The 24,038-nt window shown below is 42.1% G+C and overlaps 1 long non-coding RNA gene and 1 pseudogene across 1 annotated transcript; both read left to right on the forward strand.

The window, feature by feature from the left end:
• Positions 1-1,527: 1,527 nt before the first annotated feature.
• LOC138920362 (uncharacterized) lies at positions 1,528-14,111 on the forward strand. The gene is made up of 3 exons (XR_011431417.1): positions 1,528-2,227; positions 12,531-12,608; positions 13,277-14,111. It is a non-coding gene; the product is annotated as an uncharacterized lncRNA (long non-coding RNA).
• On the forward strand, positions 2,417-3,341 carry LOC138920268 (cell division control protein 42 homolog pseudogene; annotated as a pseudogene).
• Positions 14,112-24,038: the final 9,927 nt, after the last annotated feature.

A 24,038-nucleotide genomic window follows, 5' to 3' on the forward strand; every position in this document is an offset into this window, starting at 1 on the left:
CCTCTGTGTGACTTTGAGCAAATTAATCTCACAGTGCTACAGTCTATCTGTAAATGGGAATAACAGCAGCACGTACTCACTGGTTAACACTTCACTGAGGGTAGAAGGTACTAGTACCTGCAGAGCACCGAGAACAGTGCTTGGCAAATAATAAGCCCTGTGTGAACGTCAGCAATTCTATCTTATTACCTAATGAAGTGGAAGCCTCATATCGTGCAGTTTATTAGTTATACACCCAATTAAGCAAACAAGTAGGGCACATCTCAGATGTTTTGTGGGTTTGGGAAGCGTAGAGAGCAAACTACATTTTTTACTCAAAATATTCCCACAGTGGGGCCGCCCCGTGGTTGAGTGGTTAAGTTAGCGGGCTCCACTTCGGCGGCCCAGGGTTTTGCCAGTTTGGATCCTGGGTGCAGACATGGCACCGCTGATCAGGCCACGCTGAGGCAGCGTCCCACATGCCACAACGAGAAGGACCCACAACTAAAATATACAACTATGTACCCGGGGGCTTTGGGAGGAAAAGGAAAAATAAAATCTTAAGAAAAAAAATATTCCCACAGTGTACTTCCAATCAGGTAAACATGTGAAAACTGTGTTAAGAACACTTACCTGGGATTAGAGACCACCAAGAAGCTGAAATCAAGAGTATTGAAGCATTGAAAAAGGACACACTAATCAATATGTAGCATAATTTTAAGTAAAAGCAGTTAGGCCATCTGCAAGGCTCCGGGCGTAAAAAGATCAAGCCCTAACAAGATTGGCCCTAACCAATGGACAGGCTAGGAGAATCAGATAGAGGCCACCAAGGTCCACATGCCGCAGCCTCAGGTCTTTCCTGGGTTTACATATGCGCCCCAGCACCCAGGAGTCCACTGAAGGTGACCCTAGCTCCTTTAACATAGTAAAAATCACACCCAGGGGTGAAGAGCTAGCATGCTAACAATACACACATCACACGTGGCATGCAGTCCTCCGTCTCCGCCAACACAAAACCTTAGGTGTTTGTGGGTCTCACAGACACCTTGGAAAGGGCAGAGCTTCCAAGGTGTCTGAAACGCTCAGCTACCACAGGTTGCTGCAAGCTGGCTTTGCTAAATGGCTGGGACCAGGAGGCACCCACTGTTCCAGGAACGCTAATTCCGGCTGAAGGGCGTCCAGTCTCTGTGTTCCTGACGAACTGCCAGCCCGCATTTCCATCGAGGCCTCGTCCAGGACTCCCCATTTAAAGGCTCCACCTGCGGGTAGCTGGGCGCCCTCCGCGCCACCGCATAGGTGCCACAAAGTCAGGGCAATTTCTCATTCGAACGCGGCGGGCGCTGCAAAAGCCCCGGTAAGGGGCTAGGGGAACCCAGGTCTTTCCAACTGGAAAAGAAGACCAGAGGGCTAAGACCCCTAGGACACCCTGAACCCCAGGCTCATTCCGTGGCTCCGCCCGCAGGGCGGGCTCTGCCGTTGCCGCCTCTGACGTCACCGCCCTGGCAGACTCCCATAGGCCCGGGTCGCCGCGCGGACCCCATCGGGTCCAGCCCACGCGGGGACGCCTCCTGTCGCCCCCTTCACGTCTGTATCTCCCCGCGCCTCGCCGCTCTTACCTCGCTTTGAAAGAGCCGGGACTTCCCAGGCCTCAGGGGCCGGAAGTTGCGAGAAGGTGGAGCTTGTTTAAGTGAAGCGCGGAAGATGGAGCTGGAGGGAGGAACGTGGCTGGAACCCTCTCGGCCTTGGCGGTTCACGTAGCTCCAGGTGTCCATGGTGGGCTCTCACCGCGGCGATTGGCAGTGAAGTGATGCGCCCTTGTGTACCTTTCCTGGCCCTCCAGAGAGTCACGTGACGCATGGAGACCGCTGGCTCCCAGGGGAATGTTTCTATAACCGACAGCAGTTTGGCGGTTGACACCTTCATTGCCTGTACAACACTCACCTTTATAGCTGGGGACCTGACCTGTCGGCCCAGAGAATCGCTACTGGGGTCGGGTGGGTGAGGTGGAGGCATGAGGAAGGGCCTGGGGACGGCTTCTGAATACTGCTGCTTCCACACCAGATTCTCGAGGCATCAGCGGTTATTGAAGGCAGGGGCCAGCGGGGCAGTTTCCGCCAGTATCCTCCATTCCTCTTGCAACTGTCAGTCTGGGTGGAGTGAGTTGCCAGCTGACCTTTACCCCTCCTGCTAGCGAAGACTTTTTCTGCAGTGTTTCGTGGCTCGTGGTCTTACCCACCACCACCATCTGGTCAGTTCGGCCCACCTTCTCGACTATGAGAGCTTACTGGGCCTAAACCCTTCTTGCACGTCCTTTTCTACTAGGCAAACTTAAGGCTGATAAAAACACATAGTCCTTAAAGTCAAATGGAGAAGCTGAGTTCAAAATTAAATTTGGTATATTTCAAGTGGATTAAGAAATATTTCAGGGGCCGGCCACATGGCCCGGCAGTTAAGTTCCGGTGCTTTGCTTCTGAGGCCCAGGGTTTGGCTGGTTCAGATCCTGGGTGCGAACATGGCACCGCTGGTGGGGCCACGCTGAGGCGGCATCTCACATGCCACAACTAGAAGGACCCCCAACTAAAAATATACAACTATGTACTGAAGGGTTTGGGAAGAAAAAGCAAAAAAAAAAAAAAAAAAGATTGGCAACCGTTGCTAGCTCAGCTGCCAATCAGAAAAAAACGAATTAAAAAAATATTTCAGCAACACAGACAATTGTGTGAGTGATGGCACTATTGATAAGATATGTTTTGATATCCTACACAACAAACGAATTAATGTCTGAATATGTTCAATGGTTTCTGACGACTATGCAGTAACAGTTCTGATTGGTGAGAGCCATACATCCTTGGACTTTTTGGTCCTGCAGGCCAAGAAAAGTTTGACAGAACCCCTCAGCTATCCACAAACAGATATGTTTCTAGTCTACTTTTTAGTGGTCTTCTGCCCTCATTTGAAAATGTGAGAAAAAAGTTGGTACCTGAGAGAATTCACCATTGTCCAAAGACTCCTTGTTTGTTGGAACCAAAACTGATCTCAGAAATATGACCTTCTACTTATTGAAAAACTTGCCAAGGACACAGAAACCTCTCACCCCACAGCCTGCTAAAATGCTGGTCTGTGACCTAACGGCTGTTGAATAGGTAGAATGTTCTGCATTCACACAAAAAAACCCCTAAAGGATGTATTTCACAAAGCACTGTTGGCTGTCCTGGAGCCTCTGGAACTGAAAAACTGCAGGGGCGTACTGCTCCGAATGTACCTCCAGAGCACTTTCTGCACCGTTGGTGTTGTCATCAGACCAAAAGCAATGTTTAAATCAAATTAAAAATGAAAATCCGTTTTTGCAGTTGTAGAGGAAACTGCTCCATGCCGGTTCCTTAATGGTCTTACAGTTTGTCAGCCTTAGTTGACAAATTTGGCACCCAACCTAGGGCTTTTTGAAAGACAGAGCCATGTGGGCCAGGTTGAAGGCTGTGATAAGACTCTCTGGGATCTGGTAGTGTATGCTCTTGTCTAAGTGGTGGACAAGAGTGGGGAATAAGCCTCCTCCCGTTGTCATACTGTTAATAGACTGTGTGGGTTGGGTTAAGTGACATGGGAAGACTCCCCAGGATCTGATGGTGTCTGTTTCCTGTTAATGAATATTTGGGGACCTAGAGGGGTAGGAGTGAAGCCAGCTTCCTGAGTGGTGTCTTAGCTGTTAGTTCGTTTGTTGAAGCTGAGCAGACAGCAGCTTAAATCTGAAAGTAAGTGCAAACCTGTGCTTATTGGTGCTTGTTGGTGCAGAGCTGCTCTGGCCGTGCCCCTGCTCTCTCCCCTTCTCTTACCCTGACCTATACTGCTTCAATGAAAGAAACTTCCCCTCTGCTACAGCTGACCTCCTCTGCCCTGCCCTAAACTCCCTGAAGAGATAACATGGTCTCTGCAGCTGTTGTAACCCTTGAAGTGCCCGTGTTAAACAACTCGGTCTGTGTTTCTCTAAAACATGTCTGAATTCAACTGGTAGAGTTTGGGCCAAACTTACAGTAAAGAGAAAAAAGCTAAGGAGTGAGGGCTCTGAGCCAATTCAATGTAGCATTATGAAAATATATAATTTAAATGATATGTTACTTGTGCTATGAATGCTTACAAAGTGTTAGAGAAAATTCTTTTGATGTCCAAAGTTTACTGGGTGTAAATAATGTCTGTTGGTTGACAAATCGAGTTTCTCTCTTGAAGGCTTTAGTGCAATGTTAGCAGATGCTTGCCAGCAGGTATGCCTAATAAGCTCTGACAAAATTCAGGGCCTTTTTGCCAAGTAAAGCTTGGAGACTATGTGGGTGAATTTACCACACTGAAGCTCTCCAGTAGTCAAAGAAGAAAATGATGCCTCTTATGAAGTAAAGGACTATATGCTTCTTATGAAGCTACCATTTTCTGCCAGATTTATAATTCTGGCCACAAGTGGACCTGCTTATCTACGGTAAAAGAATCCATACCATTGTGGCCCTTGAGACTTATCTGTATTATATTTTATTTGGTGAACAGTTCACACACCCAAGCGGTTGTAATTGATACCTCTGAATGTATTGTGGGAACAGATGTGTTGTGTGTGTGTAATACTCCTCAATTGTTAGAAATGTTCCCAGTGGGGAAATGCCACAAATAAAAAGTTACTAGTGGGATGAGTCCATAACTAGGAGCCCACCTGGATCTTTCAGCCCAGTTATGTGATACTAGTAGAGCAGTATAGGATGCCAGGTGAAGGGAAGAGAGGGGATGAGGAGATCACTATACTGATTAAGGAGCTAGTGTAAAGAGGGTACATAAGGAAACTATCCAGCTGGCTGTGCAGACAGCCCTCCTATTTGGACCAGTTAGTTCTAACATGCCTTTTGAGCTACAAATGTCAACGATTGATGGTTATGTAGACTGGAGCCTGTGGCACTAGGCACTGGTGCCGCCTAAGGTTTTGGACACAGCATTTGCCTGACACCACTGCCTGGTATACTCCATTTGAGGGGCAGTTGTTGGCTTGTTATTGAGTGCTGGTGGACACTGAGAAGCTAACTAAGCAACACAGATGTTGTTCATACTCTGACATGCTCATTCTGGAATGGGTAAAAATGAAAACACCAACAAAGTGGATATTGCCCAGCAAACGTGCATTATTAAATGGAAATGGTATATCCAGGAAAGAAGTAAACTGGGTGAATTAGTTTCCTATTGCTGTTATAACAAATTACCACAAACTTGTGGGTTAAAACAATACAAATGTATTGTCTTACAGTTCTGAAAGCCAGAAGTCCAAAGTGATTTTCAGTAGGTTGAAATCAAGTTGTTGGTAGGGCTGCATTCCCTCCAGAGGCTCTAAGGGAGAATCAGTTTCCTTGCCTTTTCTAGTTTCTGAGGGGTCTCCTCATTCCGTGGTTCATGACCCCTCTCTCACATCATTCCAGTCTCTTGCTTCCATCATCACATGCCCTATTTCCTCTTCTGCAGTCAAATCTCTCTCTGGCTTCTTTCTTTTAAGGACACTTGTGATTACATATAAGGCCCACATGGATAATCTAGGATTCCTCATCTCAAGATCCTTAACTTAATCCTTAACATCTGCCAAGTCCCTTTTACCATGAGACGTAACATTCACAGGTTCTAGGGATTATGACCTGTAAATCTCTGGGGGTTATTATTCAACCTACCACACTGGGCATTAATGGAATTTCGTAAGTACACAGTCACCACCAAGATGTGGCTATCTCAGATGCAGTGTCTAGACCATCACCTTAGGTTTCTTGGGGACCTGGGTACACTGAGGTTCCTGGTGATGCCTGGGCCTGGTTCATGGGAGCATCAGCTAAGTTAAAGGACAGTGGGGTTCTGTAGGAGAGTTAACATAGCAGGTGTGAGCCTGCTTATCCTTAGAAAGCTGTGCTTACAAAGTTGGTCTTTGGCTAGTGTCTGGGAACTGTGATTTGGGGAGGGTTGCCACCATTCACAGAACTGATAAGAGTGACTTATTGTGCCTAAACTATACAACCAGTGTGGTTTACAACCAGTGTGGCTGAATACCTGCTTTCCTCCTGGGAGTCTGGAATTTTGGTATGTGTTAGGCAGAGAGTGCTTTTGTGACCAGCCCCTAATAAAAACCTTGGGTACTAAGTCTTTAATGAGTTTTCCTGGTAGACAAAATTTCACATGTTTTGTCACAACTTGTTGATGGGGAAATTAAGTGTATCCTGTGTGACTCTTGGAAGATTTTGCCTTGTTTCCTCCAGACTTTGTCTTGTGCATTTTCATTTTGCTGACTTTGTTTTGTATCCTTTCACTGTAATAAATCCTAGCTGTGAGTGCAACTACATGCAGAGTGTTGTCAGTCCTTCTAGAGAATCATCAAACTTAGGGGATGGTCTTGAGGACCCCTAACTCAGTTGGTGTCAGAAGTGGGATTTGCTAGTCCAACTCTGACTCACTGAAATATGGCAAAAGCATTGTTTGGGAAAAGTAAGAAAGAAGGAGTAAGGGATGACAAACCTTTAGTGCTTGGCTAGCTATGGAGTCATCCATTGTATGAAATAGCAGTCTTTTATGAGAGGTAGAATTTACCCATGGAATTTGAAAATGGTAAATCCAGCTCCAGGAGATTTGGCTTGCTGGATCTCCCAGCTGTTTTTGGCTGTGCTGGCTAAAGTGAGAGGAAAAAAGTGTAGACTTGTCATGCCTTTTTGTGTTTGTTCTTTCCTCCAGGTGAGAGGAGAAAGAGCCCCAAGATTTGCCAAGTTGAGCTTAGATGGGCAACAAATATTAAAAGTTTGTATTGCTCTTTCCTCCAAGTGGGAGGAAAGAATGTTAGATTGGTTCCTAGAGCTGGAGCAAAGCAAACCAGAGGGAAAAAAGGGAAAAAAACACTCTGGTCATTTCTTCAGCCTAATTGCCATTCACTGTTAACAGTAGCCTACCCCCCAAACCCTCACCCCAACCTCGCATTCCACCTGAGATTCTTCCTTGGCTGCTGTAATGGTTAACCCTGTAAATGTTAAATTTACTGGTAGAGGGGTGAGTAAATTTCAATTTAAAATGTAGGAGAGGATTTTTGAAAACGTAGCTTTGTGTTCTGTGGCTATTGCATCTGGATGTAGGATAAAAATTGATGGAAAATGTTATATGCTTATAATTTCATAAATGCTAGAGGGATCATCCCAATCATGGAAAGCTGCAAAGAAAATGTGTTAGTGGGACACACAAATAATTGCTTTTTGTCATTGGTGGGTGGGTTGAAATTTAAACGTTTTGAGTATAAAAAACAAATCTCTGTGACTGATGACATTTGCTATACTTTTTGCCTTTTGGAACCTCTGGAAAAAAAGAAACAACATGAAGAGAGAGTCACTCTCCAGATGGAAATACACTTTTGGAATTTTACAAAGCAGATTTTAGTTGCTAATGAGCTCTTACAAAATCAGATATCTGACCCATAAAAGCTGATGATTTATGCAGCGTCATGTGCTTATTCTTGAGTGGGTCTATTTGGACTCTAAGACTGACAAGATAAAAAAGATTATAATAAATTCTTGCTTGTCAGTTAGACTTGGAACGTGGATGTCTGGCCTTGCAGCATCTCAGCTTTGCTACTGCTGAAGAAAAGCCACTGGCTTTTTTGGAATCCTGATGCTCATTGCCTGGACCTGACTCTAAGCTGAAACTTGATACTTTCTGGTATGGGCTGTGTCAGCCTCAACACTAGCTGTGCCAAAGTAAAATCTGGTGAAGTTGCTCTGCTCAAAAAACAAAACTCAGACTCTGGGTCAGTTGCAGATCTAGGATACCTCTCTGTGGAATAAATTATGGAAACATCATGGATGCAGGTTCGACCATCTGGGTCACAAATGCCCACAGAAAAGGGTTTATTTCTGATGGGACCATCTGAAAATGAGCCGCTGATTGGTTCTCTATTTCTTTTTTTCTTTTTTAATATTTTTTTATTAAGGTTATGATAGTTAACAACCTTGTGAAATTACAGTTGTACATCATTATTAGTCGAGTTGTAGGTACACCACTTCACCCCTAGTGCCCTCCCCCCACCCCCCCTTTCCCCTGGTAACCACCGATCAGTTCTCTTTGTCCATATGTTAACTACCACCTATGAGTGGAGTCATACAGAGTTCGGCTTTCTCTGTCTGGCTTATTTCACTCAACATAATACCCTCAAGGTCCATCCATGTTGTTGTGAATGGGACGACTTTGTCCTTTTTTATGGCTGAGTAGTATTCCATTGTATATATATAGCATATCTTCTTTATCCAATCATCAGTTGCTGGGCACTTAGGTTGGTTCCATGACTTGGCTATTGTGAATAATGCTGTGATGAACATAGGGGTGCATGGGACTTTTGGAATTGCTGATTTCAGGTCCTTAGGATAGATACCCAGTAGTGGGATGGCTGGGTCATAAGGTATTTCTATTTTTAACTTTTTGAGGAGTCTCCATACTGTTTTCCATAGTGGCTGCACAAGTTTGCATTCCCCCCAACAGTGTATGAGGGTTCCTTTTTCTCCACAGCCTCTCCAACATTTGTCACTCTTGGTTTTGGATATTTTTGCCATTCTAACAGGTGTAAGGTGATATCTTAGTGTAGTTTTGATTTGCATTTCCCTGATGATTAGTGATGATGAGCATCTTTTCATGTGTCTATTGGCCATCCGTATATCTTCTTTGGAGAAATGTCTGTTCATGTCCCCTGCCCATTTTGTAATTGAGTTGTTTGATTTTTTATTGTTGAGTTGTGTGAGTTCTTTGTATATTATGGAGATTAACCCTTTGTCAGATAAATAACTTGTAAATATTTTTTCCCAATTAGTGGGCTGTTTTTTTGTTTCAATCCTGTTTTCCCTTGCCTTGAAGAAGCTCTTTAGTCTGATGAAGTCCCATTTGTTTATTCTTTCTATTGTTTCCCTCATTTGAGGGGTTATGGTGTCCGAAAAGATTCCTTTGAAGCTGATGTCAAAGAGTGCACTGCCGATATTCTCTTCTAGAAGACTTGTTCTTTCAGGCCTAATCTTTAGGTCTTTGATCCATTTTGAGTTTATTTTAGTAAATTGTGAAAAAGAATGGTTGATTTTCATTCTTTTACATGTGGCTGTCCAGTTTTCCCAGCACCATTTGTTGAAGAGACTTTCTTTGCTCCATTGTAGGCCCTCAGCTCCTTTGTCAAAGATTAGCTGTCCATAGATATGTGGTTTTATTTCTGGGCTTTCAATTCTGTTCCATTGATCTGTGCACCTGTTTTTGTACCAGTACCATGCTGTTTTGATTACTGTAGCTTTGTAGTATGTTTTGAAGTCAGGGATTGTGATGCCTCCAGCTTTGTTCTTCTTTCTCAGGATTGCTTTAGCAATTCGGGGTCTTTTGTTGCCCCATATGAATTTTAGGATTCTTTGTTCAATTTCTGTAAAGAATGACATTGGAATTCTGATTGGGATAGCGTTGAATCTGTAGATTGCTTTAGGTAGTATGGACATTTTAACTAAGTTTATTCTTCCAATCCATGTGCATGGAATATCTTTCCATCTCTTTATGTCGTCATCGATTTCTTTCAAGAAAGTCATGTAGTTTTCGTTGTATAACTCTTTCACTTCCTTGGTTAAATTTATCCCAAGGTATTTTATTCTTTTTGTTGCAATCGTGAATGGGATTGAGTTCTTGAGATCTTTTTCTGTTAGTTCATTGTTAGCGTATAGAAATGCTACTGATTTATGTATGTTGATTTTATACCCTGCAACTTTGCTGTAGTTGTTGATTGTTTCTAATAGTTTTTCTATGGATTCTTTGGGGTTTTCTATATATAAGATCATGTCATCTGCAAACAGCGAGAGTTTTACTTCTTCGTTGCCTATTTGGATTCCTTTTATTTCTTTTTCCTGCCGAACTGCTCTGGCCAAAACCTCCATTACTATGTTGAATAAGAGTAGTGAAAGTGGGCACCCTTGTCTTGTTCCTGTTCTGAGAGGGATGGGTTTCAGTTTTTGTCCGTTGAGTATGATGTTGGCTATGGGTTTGTCATATATGGCCTTTATTATGTTGAGGTACTTTCCTTCTATACCTATTTTATTGAGGGTTTTTATCATAAATGGATGTTGGATCTTGTCGAATGCTTTCTCTGCATCTATTGAGATGATCATGTGGTTTTTGTTTCTCATTTTGTTAATGTAGTGAATCACGTTGATTGACTTGCGGATGTTGAACCATCCTGTGTCCCTGGTATAAATCCCACTTGATCATGGTGTATAATCTTTCTAATGTATTGCTGTATTCGGTTTGCCAAAATTTTGTTGAGGATTCGGTTCTATATTTCTGATACAGAGACTGGCTGCATTCCTAACTTATGATTCCTGAGGAAGCTGCAAGTTGGGGAAGAGCACATCACTGAGAGTGTGACTCCTCAACTCACTACTGATGGATCCGACTCTGGACCCTGTCTCAGGCTGCCTCACTGCTGTTGACTTGTCGTGTTTGGCTTTCCAGATTAGTTGCAGTTTGCAGCCATAGTTCCATAGCCTGACTCTACTCACCTCACCGTTCCCCTGGTACATACACCTTAGTAGGGCAGTTTGATTATTAAATGCAGCTGTCCCCAGAAAGGGATTGATCTTTTCTGCTCCCTGGATAAATTATCAGGGCAAAAGGGATGGGAGGTTATGTAAACCCATTTGAAAAAAATTTTTACATGCAAAATTTCATTCTGACCAATTCTGAATATGATGTGTCTTGCTGGTTAAATTATATAAAAATATTTTTCAGGGAAAGTGATTTTATGCCTCTTGCATACAACCCTTCCAGATGGAAAGGTCTAGATGACAGTAGAGGATGATTGCAAAAATGTTAAGTTATGATTGCTGAAAAGAACACAATGGATTTTGTAATGATGGAGGAAAAAACAAAACCCCAGCACCTAGGGATGGGGAAGGGGAAAGGGCATTAGTGATCTTTGTTTTTCAGAACTGTTCCTGGAAGCCTTGCCCTCTTCCTAAAAGAAAACTCACTGTGTGCCTCTTCAAGCTGTGAGGACTTTGAGTTATAATTGGTTGCTGAGCCTAGCCTTACACCTGACCAGCACTGACTATGAGATGGGTGGGGATGACCACAGCGCCAGCACTTGCCTGCAGCATTCCTATTGATGTTGTCCACACTTGAGAAGCTGTTGAACTGATGTTATAGGCAAATAAAACTGTTTGGAACTGACTGCCTCAGGTAGTCCCTCTGCAACTAAGAACTGCATGTTTGGACTAGACTGAGAAACTAGGGTGGGAGGCCTCATGGTGGAAGGCCAGATTGGGGGCCCTGTTAACCTGTACTGCCTGACTAATATATGTCCTGCTTGGCATGCCCCAACAATTGTAAACTCTTTGTTCTCTTGGTAACATGTATGCCCTCTGAGACTGTACTTCTTGCCTGTGAGCCCTGACTATCACAACCCTGCCTCAGCCCTGGAAGGCTTTGAAGTCAGCTTCAACTTACTGCCTGTGTCTGAATCTATGCCTTGGGCCAAGTGAAAAAAGGTTAACATAGAAACTTAACGATGAAGCTACCTGGATTTCTCAGATGGTTCTGTATGATTAGTGGGATTTGTTTTAACTGGCTAAGTAAAGGACCCCTAAAGGGCATAACTGAGATCAACACTGCAGGTTGCTCTCACCCTGCTACATGAAGTCCTACTGATAATACTTTTGCTGTAAAGATGCCTTGGCCAAGGGTCAAGAGCCTGCTTAGAAAGGTCTGCTTACAAGGTTGGCCTTTGGTTGGTTTCTGGAAACTATGATACAGAGAGGGTTCCCACCATTTGCAGAACTGGTAAGAGTGGCTCATTGTACCTAAACTGTTTGTACAACCAATGTGTCTTATGCTGAATAACTGCTTTCCTCTTGGGAGTCTGGAATTTTGGTATGTGTTAGGCAGAGGGTGCCTACATGACCAGCCCCCAGTAAAAACCTCAGGCACTGAGTCTTTAATGAGCTTCCCAGTAGACAACATTTCACGTGTGTTGTCACAACTTGTTGATGGGGGAATTAAGCATATCTTGTATGACTCTACCTGGAGAAGACTCTAGAAAGCCTTGGCCTAGTTTTCTCCAGACTTTGCCCCATGCGCCTTTTCCTTTTGCTGACTTCGTTTTGTATCCTTTCACTGTAATAAATCTTAGCTGTGAGTGCAAGTATGTGCTGAATGTTGTCAGTCCTTCTAGTGAATTCTTGGACCTGGTGGGTGGTCTTTGGGCCCCCTAGATAGGAATGTACTGTGATGCTGCAGCTGTGCAGCTCTAAAGAAAACTGTTTCAAACTATACATGGAAAAGGGAACTCTGCTGATGGGGCATAGTTGTGAGTTATGGTGCTTGCTCTAAAAATGCCTCCCAAATTGTACCTTGTTACATTTTCATTTACTCATGACATTAACCAATGGGCTAGCAGTGTAGCCTGGCAGCAAGAAAATTGGATAATCAAGTCACAGGCTTTGTGGGGCCAACCATTATGGCGGAAGATTGCACATGGCTCATGCCCTCTGTTTGTGACCCAGGTGGATGCCTATGGAAAAGGACTCTTGGAGAATGAACATCACTGGAATCAACAAGCTGATTTGACCTGAGCTTCCCAGGTAAGGACCATAGCCACCTGGATACACTATCACACAGGGCATGGGAATCCATCTACAAGTCAGGACTGGGCCTGAAAGTAAGCTCTAGTGATTCTACCTCCTGAGACCAAGGAAGCCTGGCACATGTGCCCCAACTGCTAACTACACAGGCAAGTAGCAAATGGAACTGGACCTGGCTGATCTTGGCAAATGGACTATGTAATTAACCATTCTCATTCTTGTTTTTCCCTCCCACGTCCAACCCCTGGGAAACTGGGCTACTGGAACTTGTGAGTAGCAAAGAAGAGCCGGGGGATGGGAGACTCTGACTTAGCATTTCTTTTGCTGCCCAGCTAAGCTTGCTGGATTTGGGCAGTTATGGATTGATTATAATGATCATGGATATGACATGACAACTCTAAAGTGGGCTTAGTGTGGCCCACATATCAAAGGATGGGAGATGTTCTAGGGAGGTACTGGTGGACAAGGAAGAAACTGCTGAGCCACCTAGAAATGAGTCTGGGAATATGATGTGAGTAAGACATGGGGAGGACGGGTAAAAGGGTGACATGATTGCTGCAGGGACTGGTAGCGAGCACACAGCTGTGGTAGCACAGCAACACCTTTGGCTACTGGGGAGGGTAAGGCTTGGGGAGGGACCATTAATCTCTCTCAGCTCTTGTTTGCAGAGCATATGGCCAATTTGATGCAGACTGCCACCACCACCATCAACTTGACCACTGGCCAATGGGGAATCTTAATCTAAGAACTCTCAAAAATCTCTCAGCAGCTGCTGACTCCGGGAGTCACTCAAGATGACAGAACAAGATCAACTTTCTGGACATTGATCTGGTTTCCTTTAGCCTCATCTTATTCACAGACGATAGCAAGTGCTCTAAATTTAACTGATTGTTGGATCTACGTTCCCTAGGACAAATAAAAAGGATTTGTATTAGGATATCTGTTGGGGTGGCCTATGATCTAAAAAGAGATCTTGATTGGTGATGTGAAAGGTTTGGGGTGAATTTGTCGGGAAACTGCTTTGTCTAGGTGTCCTGCATGTATCCATATAGACCGGGCCATAGACAAGGCTTACCCTCAGTTGATCTAAGTCTTGGTAAAATGCCTCTTCATCCTCTCAGAACATGGAAGAAGGGAGGCCTGTGAGGAGGTGCTGCAAGGCCACTTCTCACCCACCTTTTTATCTTCCCTAGAGGCTGTCATGGGACATTTCTCACTGCCCCCTGGATTCTGGTAAGATGTAACGGTTTCTGCCTCAAAATGCCCCTCTTCCCCATACTTCAGTGTCACCTGCATGCTATAAAACTGCTTAGTATGAAGTACTCAAACTGCTGAGTGTGAAATTGGTTTCTCAGAAACAGAGCTCCCCATTGCCTGTGTCGCATTGTTATCTGATCTCTTTTGTTTTAGTGTTGTATGGTGGGCAAGGGACACAGAGAGCTGGCACCTTTGCTGATCTTGCTGTTGCTCTCTATGTAGGTAATAAACTGTATGATCTAAAAAGGGCTCATTGTTTCTGTACCAGCTGAATCTCCCAGCCTTGCTTGACAGCAGTCATGAAAAATGGTCTGTACCCGCCCACATGCACTTCTGTGAGACAAGGCCTGTAAGTATGGCCTCCTCCTCCTCCCAACTCAGTTTAAATACTAGTTAAATTTGAGTAAATAAATCAGGAAAGTGATCAGAACTAGTTTTTGTTTTTATTGTTACAAAAAACTTTTGAGTTCCAAAGTAAGGCAAGCTCATGATGACTTTGTAGCAGACTAATTCTAGGCTCCAATTGTTGAAGCTGCTCACTGGTTCCTGTTTGGAGAGTAATCTGGGACTCTTAGTGTTTTCTTTTTCTTTTCTGGCAGTGTGTGTGAGGTGGTGGTGGTGGTTTTAGCTTACTTTTTCATTCATTAGCCAGTGAACAGTGTTTGAGAGGAGGAGGACAGACTGATTCCACGTTCCACCTCCTAGATCTACTTTAGAAAACTGGTTTAGTCCCCGCCTGGTGCTCTTAGGAAGGAGTATTGCAAATGCCCCATTTAATAACACACGCTCCCTTTTGAATGTTGCCTTTTCTCTCCACCCTTGAATAGGTCCAGTATTTGATGAAACTCATCAAAGTGGGTAGAACCTGATTTGCCCCTCTTTTCTAGGATACAATGCACATGTGACGGTGCCTTTCAAGGTAGTTTGTTTGCCATTTCCTTATTTCTTTGAAATTAATTCCTAAATCCTTTTATTGATAATGAAGAAAAATATTGCACCTTTTGAAATGCACCAAATGAATTGTTTGTAAATTTAAAAAGTTTTTTCTTGTCAAAAAAAGTAGAAAAAAAATATTCTATATTTCCCATATGTAAGTATATTTATGCATATATTTGCATATTCATATATATTTGAATATTAATTAAAATTCTGGGGGCCGGCCACATGGCCGAGTGGTTAAATTTGCGCACTCTGCTTTGATGGCCCAGGATTTCGCCTGTTCGGATCCTGGGCACGGACATGGCACCGCTCATCAAGCCATGCTCAGGTGGCATCCCATTATGCCACAACTAGAGGGACCCACAGCTAAAATATACAGCTATGTACTGGGGGGCTTTCGGGAGAGGAAGGAAAAATAAAAATAATAAAATCTTTAAAAATAGATAAATAAAATAAAATTCTGGAAGAACACCCAAGAAGCTAGTAATAGAGGTGAGGGAGTTGATTGGCGAAGTTGGAGTGGGAATTGGGTACATCTCACAAGACTAAAGTTCAGAGGAGACAACCAGGCTGGACAATGTCCATGCGTATCATTTTGTATTTCTAATATTTTACCATGTGAGAGTTAACATAATAATACCTGTTCAATGCTAAATTTAAAAATAGAATGGATTATATTATTTTTATAACTTGACAAATGTATCTCTTTCCTTAGAAAGGTTTGAGAGTGATTTCTTTACTATATCTCATCTAAATAAGTTTGTAGGTGCTGGCCTGGTGGCGTAGTGGTTAAGTTCACGCACTCTGCTTTGGTGGCCTGGGGTTCACAGGTTTGGACCCTGGGCACGGAATGTATACCACTCATCAAGCCATGCTGTGGCAGCATCCCACATATAAAATAGAGGAAGATTAGAAATCAACAATCCAAAGTAACATATGTACCCCTATGTTCATTAATGCACTATTCACAATAGCCAAGACGTGGAAACAATCCAAGTGCCCATCGACTGATGATTGGGTAAAGAAGATGTGGTATATATATACAATGGAATGCTACTCAGCCATAAAAAAAGACAAAATCATCCCATTTGCAACAACATGGAAGGATCTGGAGGGAATTATACTAAGTGAAATAAGCCAGACTGAGAAAGACAAACACCAGATGATTTCACTCAGATGTGGAATATGAAAAAACACATGGACAAAGAAAACAGTTCAGTGGTTACCGGGGGTAAAGGGGTGGGAGCTGGGCACAGAGGGTGGAGGGGAGCACTTGTGTGACTACAGTCTAGAAATAATGTATAGCTGAAGTCTCACATTGATGTAAACTATTATGAACTCAATTAAAAAAAAAGAGGAAGATTGGCACAAGTGTTAGCTCAAGGACAATCTTCCTCAAGCAAAAAGAGGAAGATTGGCAACAGATGTTATCTCAGAGCCAATCTTCCTCATCAAAAAAGGAAAAATAATAATAAAAATTTTTTAAATAACTAAATAAATGTTTGTAAAATTCAGTTCAAGTTAATTAGGAGAACAGCAGACCAATTTATAAGTACAAATAATGTGAACATGGGTCTTAACTGAATGCTTTGATCATTGTTCCAGAGGTAAAACTTTGAAAGAAATACATTGCTTTGAATTGCAGACCCAGGAATAGCTTATCCTGAGGGCTAGGGCAGAGTGAGGAAGGGGAAGTGGGGTAGGTGACAAGGTCAGAGAGGCAATGGAGTGGCCCCTTGCATCTGGCCTATGAGGGTGAGAAGCAGTTCCTTTGAAGCACCAACTTCAGACTGCAAGGTCCTCCCACCCTGCAGACTCTTCCTTCTGCCTAAATTCCATGGATATTAGCCTCTCACCCAAGAACAAGGAGCAAGAGCCTGTGTACTGTGGGTCCCAATTTCCTTTTGAAATTAAGATGTACACTTCCGTGTGGCCTAATTTCTTTTACTGCCTGTAGAATCTAGCTAATGAAACAGTTTTCTCACCAATTACTTCATGCAACTTGCTCATTCAGGACACATGGTCCTCCTTTTACCATCAACACTCTCCTACGTCAACCAAGTCAATGTGGAAGAAGACCATTTGAGGGTGGCAGAAACTCAAGGTCTTTGGGATTGGGCACTAGTCAGAGGTCACACTGAAGAGAGTACTAACCACGTCCCAGACATGTCAGAGGGGATCCTGGTTGAATCAGGACCAGGCAGTCTGTGGCTGCAGCTCACATAGCTATGAGCCACCCAAAAGCTCATGGAGACTATAATTAGTCCAAGGTTGCTGTTTACCTATAAAAATTATAATTTTTTGGACTACAAGGACAAGGCTAGGGTTTTCCTCTTCCCTTTGCCATAGTTCATCATCCTCCAGTCGCTGGCTACCATTGATTGATCACTTACTAGATGGCAGGCACTGCTAAACTCTCAACTTGCCTTGTCTTGTTAAATCATCCCAAGCTACTATTATCATTTCCATTTTACAGAGAAGAAAACTGAGGCTCATAGCAGCTCTGTGATAAAGTTTCCACGATTCACAAGGAGTGGAACCAGAACTTTAACCCAGGTCTGTCTGATATCGTCTGCTTCTACTGCAAAAAATTACAAAGGAACCCCAAAGGAGCTCATAATTTGACAGAGAATTCGAGAGAGGCCCAAGTAAGACATAATTATGAGACAGGGCCTCCACGTGATTCACGTTGGCACCTACCGCTTAGGGCAGGCTTATGGTAGGAGCTCAACAACTGTGTTGAAAAGAAATGATACACATTAGTACCAGCATTCCGAGGACTGGGTACATTCACCTTTGTGAGCTCGGTTGATGTATCATAACACAGAGGCAGCAGGGAAACCCAGAACAGAGACTCAGCAGAAGCAGGACACCAAGGTCAAGTGGAGAGATTCTAGAAATAATCCCCTGAGGATGTATTGACACAGCTTTGGTCCCTGTGCAGATTTCAATGATGTCTTTTTTCCTTCTCTTTTCAAAGGCATTTTTAGGCCTGAGAACCTAGGATCAGTCTACAGGTAGCCTGGTTCCAGTCAGCCTGAGTGCTGAGAACACCATTGCTCCCTTTCAGCCTCCATATCCATGTCAGTGCTGTGCCTGGATGTCTGTTTCCCGTCTTTCCAATGTGTTACAATTCTTCTATCCTTAAACGAACATACATAGAATTTCTATTTCTTAAAAATGCAATAAATTATCCCCCCGAATAAAAACAGTGATAGATGCCACCTCTCCCACGTGCATCTTTAGAGGCAAACAGACCCAGGTTCCATCCCAGATTTTGGTGCTTCCTATCTGGAAATGTGCCCTGGTTACTTATCCTCCCCAACACTCAGTTACTGCCTGTGAAACATGAGCATTGTAAGAATCATCTAACAGGGTAAAAACAATATGAAATTAAATCATGCATGTAAACCATCTAGCGTAATACCTGCCATATCGTTAGTCCTCAGTATACATCACTTTCTTCCTCTTTCACTACTCATGCCAGAATGAGACAGTCCTCTCCTTTACATCTGATAAAACTTTGCATGTCTCACTTTCTACCTGTACTATGGAATTTCTGTAATTGTTTTATTTTCCCTGTAAGACTACAGTGTCCTTAAGGAGAGAGGGTTGTTCAGAATGCATGACTCACTCCCCACCCCCCTACATCCAATTCCCTCACCCCTCATTTACACAGCTCTTTGTACAAAGTATGCTCTTGTTAAAGACTTGCTTAAAACATGATTTAAAAAAAAGTAGAGAGGAAAGGAAAAAATGAAGAGATAAAGTAAAAGACTATTGTATTAAAAAGTCTGTTGAAGTCATCAAAATGATTCAGAAAGATTCCTGAGTAATATCTACCTTTCATGTACTCCTCTCGCCCAAATTGTAGTGATGAAATGTAGCATGTAGTTTTTTTTTTTTTTCTCCCCAAAGCCCCAGTACACAGTTGTATATCCTAGTTGTAAGTCCTTTTAGTTCTTCTATGTGGGACGCCTGCCACAGCTTGGCTTGATGAGTGCTGTGTAGGTCTGAGCCCAGGATCCAAACCAGTGAACCCTAGGCCACTGATGCAGAGCACGTGAACTTAACTGCTATGCCACTTGCTGGCCCTTATCCTTTATTTTTAAGAAAGTAAAAAATATTGCAGGATCTGGCTGTTTGGGTCTCAGTGACTGGTATTTGTTCATTCCCTTTTTCCCCCAAAACCCTCATAGGTACTTGCTGCTTCTAATTTGACTACCTGCAACACGGTTCCCAAATACCTCAACTACCAAAATATCTTAACTATCCCCACAAAGAGGAAATCAAGAGGAAGGTTCCACCTTCTGTATCAGCTGGCTAGGCTCCAGGATTGTAGAAAAACCCTAATTAATTTGTGATCCAGAAAATCCTATCTACAATCTGCCATCTAGTGTGGGCTTTGCAAAATTACATATTACTGGACACATTAATCCTATGGTTTCCACTAGGGCTTCACTCATGGACACTAGGTTTGAAAATTTTAATTATCAAACAAAACAATCAAAAGCAGCGTTAAATTTGACGTCCTATTTGTGTTTTTGGTGAGGAAGATTGACCCTGAGCTAATATCTGTTGCCAATCTTCCTCTTTTTTTTCCTCCCCAAAGCTCCAGTATGTAGTTGTATATTCTAGATGTGGGTCCTTCTAGTTCTTCTATGTGGGACGCCACCTCAGCATGGCTTGAGGAGCAGTGTGTAGGTCCATGCCCAGGATCCGAACCAGTGAACCCCAGGCCACCAAAGCAGAGTGCGTGAACTCAACCACTACGCCACTGGGCCAGCCCTCCTATGTGGTTTTAATCTTGTTAGATATATATAGAAAGATAGATAGATGCTACATAGATATAAATATATTAATATGCAAAGTAGAGCTTTTGGATCAGCATGGTAAGGTGGGACTGGAAGCCTTTAAGTAGAGAAACTATCTTATAATGAATTTATATAATTGGTAATAAAAACAAAGAAACATATTCTCATTGTTTATCCTTATTATTGGTCAATGTCGTTCCTGATAGGAGAGGGTGAGTCGAAAAGTATCATTTGTTGAGCACATTCTATGTGCCAGGCTCTTCACCTACTTTAATCTCATTTAAACCTCACCTTTTGGTCTTTGAGTTAAAATATTACAACCCTCGTTTTACACATGAGAAAACTGAGACCTCAAAGGTGAAGTAATTGCCTTTATATCACAGCTGGTTAGTAAAAGAACCAGGATTTGTAACCATGTCTGTCAACTCCAAAGCTCATGCTCTTTCATCTACTCCAAACTGCCGATTACACTTTTGAAATGCTGGAAATAGTGTGCAAACCTCCACTATGTAGTGATAAGCCCCTTTCCTTTCTTTGATAATTCATGTAGTCTCCCTTTTCTTTTCTTTTTCAGTCTTGCTAGAGGTTTATCAATGTTTTTTGTCTTTTCAAAGAACCACCTTTTGGGGGCCAGCCCAGAGATGCAGCAGTTAAGTTCGCACATTCTGCTTCAGCAGCCTGGGGTTCACCGGTTCAGATTCTGGGTGTGGACCTACGCACCGCTTGTCAAGCCATGTTGTGGCAGGCATTGCACATATAAAGTAGAGGAAGATGGGCATAGATGTTAGCTCAGGGCCAGTCTTCCTCAGTAAAAAGAGGGGGACTGGCAGCAGATGTTAGCTCAGGGCTAATCTTCCTCAAAAAAAAAAAAAAAAAAAAGAACCACCTTTTGGTTTCATTAATTTTCTGTCTTGTTTTTCTGTTTTCAATTTTATTTCTGCTCTTATTATTTATTTTCTTCTGATTGCTTTGTGTTTATTTTGTTCTTTTTCTAGTTTCCTAAAGTTTCTTAAGCCTTAGATTATTGATATGAAAGCTTTCTTCTTTTCTAATATAGGCACTTAATGCTATAAAATCTCCCCTAAACATTGCTTTTGCTGCATCCTACAAATTTTGTAATGTGTTTTCATTTTCTCTCAGTTTAAAATATTTTCCAATATCATTAAAATTTCATTTTCATTCTGATTAAAATCTTTTCTGATTTGAAATTTCCTCTTTGATCCATGAATTATTTAGAAGTATGTTGTTTAATATCCAAGTGTTTAGAGATTTTCTGGTACTGATTCTAGTTTAATTCCATTATGGTCAGAAAACATACTTTGTATGATTTCAGTTCCTTTAAATTTATTATAATTTGTTTTATCACCAAGGATATTTCTATCTTGATGAATGTTTCATGTATACTTGAAAAGAATGTGTACTCTGCTGTTGTTGGGTGGGATATTCTATAAACGTCAATTAGATCCAGTTGGTTAATAGTATTGTTCACGTCTTCAATATCCTTCCTGAATTTCTGTCTACTTGTTCTATCAATTAATAAGAGAGGAGTGTTGAAGTCTCCAACTATAATTGTGGGTTTTTCTATTTATTCTTTCAGTTCTGTCAGTTTTTACTTTATATATTTTGAAGCTCTGGTGTTAGGTGCATCCACACTTAGGGTTATTGTGTCTTCATGATGAATCGAGCCTTTTATCATTATGTAATGTTCCTCTGTGGTAGGCAGCTTCTGAAATGTCTCCTAATGATTCCCTCCTCCTATTATTCTCACCCTTATGTAATCCCCTCCCTTTAAATGTAGGCTGGACATGGCAATTTGCTTCTAATGAATAGAATATGGCAAAAATGATGGGCTATCACTTCCAAGATTAGGTTTATAAAATATTGTGACTTTTTTTTTTACTTGCACTGTCTCTCTTGTTCTTCTTATGTACTTACTCTGATGATGTCATATTGCGGGCAACCCTATGGAGAGGCCCATATGGCAAGGCATTGAAGATGGCTTCTAGCAAACAGCCACCAAGGACCTAAGGCTTTCAACTTAACAGCCTGTGAACAACTGAATCCTGCCCACAATGACAGGAGTGAGCTGGGAAGCAGATCCTTCCTCAGTTAAGCCTTCAAGTGAGAACACAGCCCCAGCTGACCTTTGATTGCAGCCTAGTGAGAGATCCTGAAGCACAGAACTTAGCTAAGCCATGCTGAGACTCCTGACTCACAGAAACTGTGAGATAATAAATGTGCGTTGTTTTAAGCCACTAATTTTTGGGATAATTTGTTACACAGCAATAGATAACTAATAAACCCACTTAATCCTTGGTAATTTTCTTTGCTCTGAAGTCTATTTTTGACATTAATATAGCTACTACAGCTTCCTTTTTTATTAGTGTTTACATTTTTTCCCACTCTTTAAATTTATTTTTTTAATTTTTACTTTTTCTCCCAAAGCCCCCCGGTACATAGTTGTGTATTTTTAGTTGTGGGTCCTTCTAGTTGTGGCATGTGGGATGCCGCCTCAGCATGGCTTGATGAGCGGTGCCATGTCCGTGCCCAGGATCTGAACTGGCGAAACCCTGGGCTGCCAAAGTGGAGTGCGCAAACCTAACCATTCGGCCACGGGGCCAGCCCCTCTGTTTATTTTCTCCTCTCTTATCCCTTTCCTACTATCTTTTGAGAAAAGAGAACAGTTTTTGGTATTCTGTTTTAATTTGTTGATTGCATTCTAGCTGTGTCTTTTTGTACAGTTTTGTGTAGCAGTTGCTCCAGAGATCATGATGTACATATTTAACTTTCCACAGTTTGCTTAGAGCAATATTTTATCATTACAAATGGACCAGCTTTTAGGTCCCTTTACCTTTCCTCCTTTATGTTATAGTTATTTTATATATTCTATCTACATACATTGAAAACTCAAGAAGACAATATTATAATTTTTGCTTTCAACCATGAAACATATTTTAAAGAAATCAAGAGGAAAAGAATAATCTATTCTATTTACCCAAGTATTTACACCTTATGTTATTCTTCCTTCCTTTCTGATGCTCCTAGTTTCTATCTGATGTTATTTCCTTTATGTCTGAACTTCCTTTAGCAATTTTTTTTTTTGAGGAAGATTAGCCCTGAGCTAACATCTGCTGCCAATCCTCCTCTTTTTTTTGCTGAGGAAGACTGGCCCTGAGCTAACATCTGTGCCTATCTTCCTCCACTTTATATGTGGGATGCCTGCCACAGCATGGCTCGACAACTGGTGCCATGTCCACACCCGGGATCTGAACTGGTGAACCCCGGGCCGTTGAAACAGAACATGTGAACTTAACCGCTGCACCATGGGGCCGGCCCCATACTTTAGCAATTTTTTTGAGCAGGTTTTTTGCAACAATATTTTCTGAGTTTCATGTTATCTGAGCATGCCTTTTTTTCATCTCTATTCCTGAAGGATGTTTTCTCTGGGTATAGAATTCTGAGTTGACATCTCTTTCTTTGGCACTTTGTAAATTTTGATTCCTGAGGAAGATTCACCCTGAGCTAACATCTATGCCAATTTTCCTCTATTTTGTATGTGGGTTGCTGCCACAGCATGGCTGACAAGTGGTGGAGGTCTGTGCCCAGCATCTGAACCTGTGATCTCAGGCCACCGAAGTGGAACACACCAAACCTAACCACTATGCCATGGGGCCAGCCAGTTTTTTGGCACTTTAAAAATTGTATACTTCCTTCAGCCTCCACAGTCATTTGAATCTTTTTCTTTTTACGTATGTGCAATGCATTGTTATTCTCTGGCTGTTTTCAAGATTTTCTTTGTCTTTAGTTTTCAGCAATTTGATTGTAATGTATTTTAATTCAAGTTCATTTGTGTTTTCCTGTTTAGAGTCTGCTGACCTTCTTGAATCTATAAGTTATTGTCTTTTGCCAAATGTGGTAAATTTTTAGCCATTGTTTTTCAAATATATATATTTTTGGTAAAGCACTTTTTCTTCTCTCCTTCTGAAACTCTGGTGACATGAATGTTAGCCCTTTTGGTATTGTTTACAGATCCATGAGGTGCTGTTCATTTTTGGTGGGGAGGGCATCTTTTTTTCTGTGTTGTTCAATTTGGATAATTTCTATTGATCTATCCTCAAGTTCATTAACTCTTTCTTCTGTCATTTACATTCTTCCTTAGGGTGTTTATTTTAGTGGTTGTATTTTCAGTTCTAAAATTTCTTTTTTTTTAAAATTTTTATCCTAATTTATTTAAAAAATTGTACTGTTTTCTGGTATACTTCTGTTTGTTTTCTTTTATATTAATAACTAGGCTTGAAATGCCAATTTCTCTTTCTCCCTTGTTCTCATGACCCATCTCCACCATCCAGTTGGGCAGATGGGCAGTTGTTTGCCAGCCACAGCTGGTTTTAGCTATCGTAAGGTATGGACACGTGCTGAA

Source organism: Equus caballus, chromosome 23 (assembly GCF_041296265.1).
Source record: "Equus caballus isolate H_3958 breed thoroughbred chromosome 23, TB-T2T, whole genome shotgun sequence".
Lineage (NCBI taxonomy): Eukaryota > Metazoa > Chordata > Mammalia > Perissodactyla > Equidae > Equus > Equus caballus.